Raw genomic sequence first — 8067 nt, 5'->3', positions numbered from 1 at the left:
AGAAGACTTCAGAACATAATTTAGAACTTTGTGTCCTATTAGGTGTAATTCAGTTTCTTTTAAAAGATGTTTTATAGCATGCCTGTCAATCATCGTTGTTCCAGTGCAGAATGGATGTACACACATATGCACTATTATAAAGTATGCACTTAAATACAACACATGCATATATTCATTATGCTTACATATACACTGATTTTTTTTTTTTTTCTTTCCACATTCATAACAACTAGTCTTGACTCTTATTTTATGTAAACATCTCTGTGATGTCTTGTTCTTTGGGAAGACGGGCTGTATTTTTTTTTTCAGGTGCCATTTTACCATACATAGATTAAGCTTTTACATTTAAATCCACTTTTATTGTGGGTTAAATACAAAAATAAAACTATTATGCTATTTTTTTTGTTGTTGTCATATATGCCATTTAGTCATCAGTAGACAAAATTCATTCACTGCATTGTACATATTATTACAGTTACAGGATACGAAATATGTCTGTATTACTAATACAATTTTTTAAATAAATGAACAGTATTTGCCCCATTTATTCTTTTGTTTCTGGGGAAAAGAAAAATCTATGGCTTTAACTTGTTTTTAACCCATAATGTACTGATATGTCCAAATATATTTATATACCAGTACATCATACCTGTAAAGAAGAAAAATATTCATACACAAAAGTGCATTCTGTAGCTCATTAGTTTCTTTCGTACTAGAGGCTGTGAGCATAAGCCCCAACAAAAACAAGTTCTAATATATAATAATCTAATATATAAAGGCATCTACTGGGCACAGTCGGATGCCAAAGGATCTTCAATTTCCTCCCCAGTGTCCTGCTTCCTTTTGAGAATTTTCTTCGGAAAGAGGATGAAACACATCATATAGAGAATCAAACTTGAAATTAACAACACAGTTTCACTTCCTGGCTGGGCCCCTGTGCGACTGAATCGGTGGCACACTTGGTCCATCTGCTCCTTTCCTTTTAATATAACTGATCATCTGATATCATCTTAAATGGTCCATTTGTCAACGTTGGCATAAGTCTCCAGCACATTGGATTCCCTCCAGTACTATATGACTGGTAAGCACCTGATGGGCCATTTCATGATGCCTCTGAGGCACTGTATTCTATTGTGGAGGGGAAGGAATGAAAAATTGGTAAAAAGTCCATAAATTAAACAATTTATTATTAAAGTCTTTATATTTTTATATAAAGTGAAGCATATAAAAACATGGGTCCAACATTGAGAGAAGTGTAATAAACAGCAGGTGTGGACAAGGAGGGCCTGAAAAATATATGCGAATATCGACAGTACCCACAATATAAAAATGTACGACTAAGGATATGCAATACCATACAATATAATACAAGACTCTGATCCAGTAAGAACATACCCATAGAAGTGCTCTCCCGCTGGGATGACGCTAGCCCCGACGCACGTTTCGACGCACTGCTTTTATCTGGTGATAACAAGTCGATTGTAGAGGCATGGGATTCAGCCATGCAAAGCAACATTCTGAAAATGTTTCTCATGGAAAATTTGGCACACAGGGATACACAATGGGCTTAAAGTAATTTAAAGGCGCTAAATTACTACTCTGTTCTGTGATATTTGCAATTTCAATATCAGAGGGACTGAAACAATAAGCTTACAAATCATCAGAGCGTCTGTGAACCATTCAAAAAGACTGATTCAATCGGCGCAAGAGTAGAGGACGGCAGAACGGAAGATTCGGAATTCTTTTGCGGATGTATTGTGTGTTCTGTTCACGGACTACAGGCTGCCATAAACAGTAGCCTGCAGTCTGTTCATGGGTATCTCATAGCTTTTTAAAATTTCTCAACTGTTTCCTCCACATTTGGGTTGCTCCAAGTAATAAAAGTACAAATTTGGATCTAAAAGTCTACATCATGATTATAGTGTTTTATTTATTTGTAATATTAACTATTTGACCAAAAATGAAGTTAGGACAGATTTTCTTATCCTCCTTTGGCTTCACATGTAAAATCCTTCTACTTTTCATACACCTACCACCTAAGACTTTATTACAAGGATGAAAAAGGCAGCTGGTCCCTCCGTCTGTTTTACAATATTTTCTAGACCCACTTGATATAGGTTATACCTTTCGGCCATGCCAAGTGTTCAGCTACCCCCTTCCTATCAGAGCCCGAGGAGGACTAATCTGAATTTCACGCTCTGATTTCGCCAGGCTTTTTTTTTTTTTTTTTCCTTACTCCTGCCAGAGCTTGAGCTTCTTATGTGAGTCTTTCATAGTTGCTGATTACCTTCTTTTTCTCTAGTAACAAAAGATATCCCTTCCTTTCAAGCCTAGCTCATTTGCAATCAACAGAATTCTTAGCAGGATCTGCTGCTGACTCTATAGTGTATACCTTTAGGGAGAGACAGTGCGGAGTCAATATCTTATTTTTAGAACAGAATAGAGCTGAAAAGGTAGATTTTTACATTTTTTTTTTTTCCTCGCCATCATTTGCTGTTGATGTTAACAGAAAAGATTCAAATTTGTGAACAAAGCCTCGTAACACTTTGCAGGTGCAAGGAGGAGGGGGGTTAAAACAAAAGGCTTGAAAAGCCTAATGGTATTTCTCGTCATTAACAACTCTTTGATGTTCATACTCTAGGCTGTCTTTTATCTTTTCTTTCAGCTTTTTTTTTTTTTTTTAACATTAAAAGATCCATAGTCTGGGTAACACTCTTTTTTTAAAGGTGCAGGGAAATAACTTCTTCTTAGGTAGAAAGTTCTAATGATTTTTAATTAGGTCAAGGTATTTGGATGATTAACTCATCAGTAACAGAAAGGTGCAATAAAGGCTAAATATTACGTAACGTGTTCATACCGGAGTTGACACTTCTGCTTTTTTCTATTGCACTGTTATATCATTGATCTTTATAATCACCGTAACTTCTTAAATGTCTGGAAAATGAAATACACATGCTAGCCACCTTAGGGAGAGACCCAAGTTGGGCTAAATGTAGCGGGACGAAAGAGACCGAAAAGCCCTCTACTTAAAGGAAATACATAGTGGATGCTTTCCTGAAACGGAAAGTACTTGCAAGCAGCATAATACAAAGAATAGCAGGTTTACCCAGAATCCTTTGCAGTAGGCGGAGCTATGCAAATCATCGCTTTCCACCCCAGTCTAATCCACAGCGCTTGGAACTTGGGTCTCTCCCTAAGGTGGCTAGCATATATGTATCGCTTGCTCACCGAGCCCCACTCCATACAGCCAACCAATTCCAGCCCTGTGCTGATGAGGGCCTAAAGCCCAAAACACGTGTCCACAGGTAGGAATTGGTTGGCTGTGTAAATTTAGAAACTAATCCGCAGCATTGCACGCTTGGCGGTTCCAAGCGCTGTGGATTAGACTGGGGTGGAAAGAGATGATTTGCATAGCTCCGCCTACTGCAAAGGATTCTGGGTAAACCTGCTATTCTTTGTATTATGCTGCTTGCAAGTACTTTCCGTTTCAGGAAAGCATCCACTATGGAAAATGAAAGTCACTAATTTTCTCACCTGTTCCCCATTTACAATAAGTTTGGTTCACAAGTTACTATTTTTCTCTTGTGTTTTTTATATATATTTTTTTAATTTAATTTAACCCATTTTACAGGGTGGAGATTTCATCAAGGGTGAAAGGTGCTGTCCATCTTTTTAAGAATTTTTTTTTTTTGTTATTATTACTTACATTTAGGGGCTAAAAATATTTGATTTGGTTTCACTAAAAATTTTGCACAGTTTTGTTTTTACAGGTCTTTTGTTTCTCGGCAAACTGTGGTGTGTGGGCATAAATCAGCTAAGAGGAGGTCAAAAAACACAGATGACAGAGTTACAAACTTCAGTCTGCACAAAGGAACAGCGCTCCACTGGGTGTATAAATCAAAATGAGAGTTACAAACTTGACATCAGATCATCACAGTGAGCTCACTGATGGATTCATGGTTATTTCATTCTGCAGCCAGAAATAGAGGTTATGGAAAGCAAACAGGGTAACATTTTTTAATAAAACCAAATTGCTAATTTTTTTAGCCCTAATTACATACTTTGAAGGGAAAAAAGTATCCAGAAAGGTCGATTTTGCTCCATGGTGACTTGATGAATGAACGATCTGTAGGAAGATAGATCTTGTGCAAATCTAGATAGGTCCATCAAGGTCTTCTCAACCGTAGTGGCAAGCCATCGCGTTGCTGGTCTTCCTCTTCACCTTGTTCCTTCTATTTTTCCCACGATGATGTCCTTCTCCAGTGATTGCTCTCTTCGTATAATGTCTCCAAAGTAGGTAAGTCGTAGCTTGGTGATCCTTGCTTCGAGTGACCTGTCTGGCTTGACTTGTTCCAAGATTGATTTGTTGTTCTTGCCATCCATGGTATTGATAACCTCCTTCTCTAGCACTATATTTCAAAGGTGTCGATTCTTCTTCTGTCTTGTCTCTTTATCGTCCAAAAGACTTTTAGATTTTAAGTTTATACAAAGTGGCAATATAATGCTGTGTACGTCCTAAAGGGAAATCTGTCCATGTGTGGTAGCATTGAAAGGAAGGTAAGAAGTATATTATTTTTTTAAATTAATGGGGTTGTTCAGTGGTAGTCCAACACCCGGCAGCCCAGCCATCAGCTTTTATCAGCTCCAGTGGCGGCCTGATGTAAACATTTGGACTGGAGCCAATAACAGCTGACCGGTGAGGGTGCCAAGCGTTGGACTACCACCGAACTGATATTGATGGCTTATCTGTGCAGCATGGTGACTCAGTGACTAGCACTGTTACTTTTGGGTCAGGATTCAAAACCCACGAAGGACAACATTTGCAAGGAGTTTATATGTTCTCCCAGTGTTTTGTGTGGGTTTCCACCCACACTCCAAAGACATACATAGGGACTTCAGATTGTCAGCCTCAGTGGGGACAGTGACAATAATGTCTGTAAAGTGCTGCAGAATATGATGGCACTATATAAGCAAAGGATAATAAATAAGGGTCCTCAATATCATATGACTAGAGATTTAAAAAAAAAAATCAGATATTGAATTATTCTATTTCTGTACAGAAGAGAAGCAAATATAAAAAGCAAAATGAAAAATGTGTCCTATCATTGCACACTATTGCACACATACAGTATATATCAGTCATGTGAATTATCATCTGCATTATGGTGTCAGAAATGTTACTGATCGAGTACAAACATTTATTTTCCCTCTTTCTCTTTGTGGAATTACAGGTGATTACTTGGGATTACAGATGATCAGCTTTCATCAGTTTATTTTCTCGTCTTTATAGCAAACAGCAGTTGTCCTGGTACAATGAAGAATCCACGCTAATGGTTCATTTGGTTCATTTATAATAGCCCGCTGGCGGCACTAAATGAGCCAATCAGCTGCTTGTTTGCTGGTTTAATAGGCAGTCTGCAATAGATCATTCAGTGCATATGAGCTACCATTGTTCTCGACAGCACACAGTTCTGATAACACAGTGATGTGCTGCAGAAAACAGTGATCTTTTGTGCTAACTACAAGATCATTTTCCCAAACGAATGAGCGATTTTACTCATTTATCAGGTGATTGGCAGCCAATTACATTGTGAAACACTTGATCATGATAATAATGTAGTGTTAAATGCACCTTAAGTTTTACAGGTCGTAACTAGTGATGAGCGAGTGTACTCATTGTTAGGGTGTTCCCGAGCACGCTCGGGTGGTCTCCGAGTATTTGTGAGTTGCTCGGAGATTTAGTTTTTGTCAATGCAGCTGCATGATTTACGGCTGCTAGCCAGCCTGAGTGCATGTGGGGGTTGCCTGGTTGATGGGGAATCCCCACATGTATTCAAGCTGTCTAGCAGCCACAAATGATGCAGCTGCATTGTCAAAAACTAAATCTCCGAGCAGTCACAAATACCCGGAGACCACCCGAGCGTGCTCGGGGAAAACCCGAGTAATGAGTATACTCGCTCATCACTAGTCGTAACATGACAATGACCTGACCACCATGTTTGAATATTGGTGTGATGTTCTAAGGTTTCATTCCAACCTCAGCAATCTTTCTCACATGCAAAAAAAAATGGCCCGATTTTTCATCCATGTTTTGGATCAGATTTTCATCAGTCAGTTTTTACCCTAAAGTTTCATCAGTTGTTCTCGAATGCAACAAAAAACCAATGGAGATTTCTCAGCTTCTAGCATTCCCTGAAAAACAGACATCACTACGATGCCATCAATATGGTGTCTGAGTTCATCATAGGTCCATATCATAGACTTGATTGGGTGAATTTGATCTGTGACTCGGGTCAAAACCAGATATTTTTAGGGTTTGTTTGGCTTGCACTAAAAAAAATACAGATACATGAACAGCCACGTAGACTCTGATGAGTACAGTATATGTTCTATCCTCTATCCCTAAAAAATAGGGATTAGTGATGAGCGAATATACTCGTTGCTTGGGTTTTTCCTGAGCACGCTCGGGTGGTCTCCGAGTATTTTAGTGCTCGGAGATTTAGTTTTCATCGCCGCCTCTGAATGATTTACATATGTTAGCCAGCATAAGTACATGTGGGGGTTGCCTGGTTGCTAGGGAATCCCCACATGTACTCAGCCTGGCTAGTTGCTGTAAATCATTCAGCTGCGGCGATGAAAACTTCATCTCCGAACACTAACAAATACTTGGAGGCCACCCGAGCGTGCTCTGGTAAACCCGAGCAATGAGTATATTCGCTCATCACTAATAGGGATACAATATAGGTGTGATTCTCGGATGTTTGAATCAGGCCTAACTCTGAGGGGAAAAAAGGCAAAATGAGAGATGAACACTGATGGCATTCTTGGATATCAATTTTTTTTTCATTGTTGCCTTCCTGTAATTTTCATTTTTGTCTGTTCTATTTCATACTCTAATTTCATGGATAGTGTTGGTAAATCTTTCCTGTGGATGTTCTTTCCGGAGTAATTTTGCCTGTGGACACCGATGAGTAGATTCACCATCGCTTGGCTTTCTTCATCTGAAAATGACTTTCTAACTGCTTTGCATCAGAAACCTCTCATTCAACTTTTTTCCTTCTTATAGAAACTATATTTTAAAAAGTGTTACTGGTTGTTTCCTACTTAAGGTTCTCCAGTCCATATAAAAAGTTTTATTTTAGAGATTTCCAATAGAATTGCTCAAAACTTGTGACTCTTATATTTCAGTTTTCTGGAGTAAAATGTTGTGAATTCTGTGGCTGAATTCACTCCTGTGGTCACAAGTGGTACTGCAGCTTCTGAGCTTCCTCCCTCAGGTGTTCTGGTGAGCTCGTTAACTGCTTCATTACTTAACTCCGCCTGATGCTGCTATCCTTGCTCCTTGTCAATGTTTCAGTGTTGGATCTGAGCTTCTCCTGATTGTTCCTGTGACCTGCTGCTCTGTATAGCTAAGTGCTTTTTGCTTTTTTGTTGCTTTTTTTCTGTCCAGCTTGTCTTTTGTTTTGCTGGAAGCTCTGAGACGCAAAGGGTGTACCGCCGTGCCGTTAGTTCGGCACGGTGGTTTTTTTTTGCCCCCTTTGCGTGGTTTTGCTTTAGGGTTTTTTGTAGACTGCAAAGTTCGCTTTACTGTCCTCGCTGTGTCCTAGAATATCGGGCCCCACTTTGCTGAATCTATTTCATCCCTACGTTTTGTCTTTTCATCTTACTCACAGTCATTATATGTGGGGGGCTGCCTTTTCCTTTGGGGAATTTCTCTGGGGCAAGTCAGGCCTATTTTTCTATCTTCAGGCTAGCTAGTTTCTTAGGCTGTGCCGAGTTGCCTAGGTAGTTGTTAGGCGCAATCCACAGCCGCTTTTAGTTGTGTTTAGGATAGGATCAGGTGTGCAGTCTACAGAGTTTCCACGTCTCAGAGCTCGTTCTTGTATTGTTGGGTATTTGTCAGATCACTGTGTGCGCTCTGATCGCTAAGCACACTGTGTTTCTGGATTGCCTTCATAACACCTGTCATTAGCAAACATAACAGTAAAAGCCATGATTAATTAATTCCTGGCTTTGTATTTCACTTCTTCAAATTTTTAAAGATCTGTGATTGAAAACATTTTTTGT

General features: G+C 39.1%; 1 protein-coding gene across 1 annotated transcript in view; it reads right to left on the bottom strand.

Moving 5' to 3' along the window:
* Positions 1-271: 271 nt before the first annotated feature.
* MYO3B (myosin IIIB) overlaps positions 272-8067 on the bottom strand; it is a 351459-nt gene continuing 343663 nt past the window's right edge. Inside the window, exon 35 of the mRNA XM_069733111.1 lies at positions 272-1128. The gene's annotated coding sequence lies outside the window, so the exon portion shown is untranslated. The remainder of the gene's footprint in view (positions 1129-8067) is intronic.

The sequence above is a fragment of the Ranitomeya imitator genome, chromosome 7, assembly GCF_032444005.1.
Source record: "Ranitomeya imitator isolate aRanImi1 chromosome 7, aRanImi1.pri, whole genome shotgun sequence".
Classification (NCBI taxonomy): Eukaryota; Metazoa; Chordata; class Amphibia; order Anura; family Dendrobatidae; genus Ranitomeya; species Ranitomeya imitator.
This window is presented reverse-complemented; position numbering and strand designations above follow the sequence as displayed.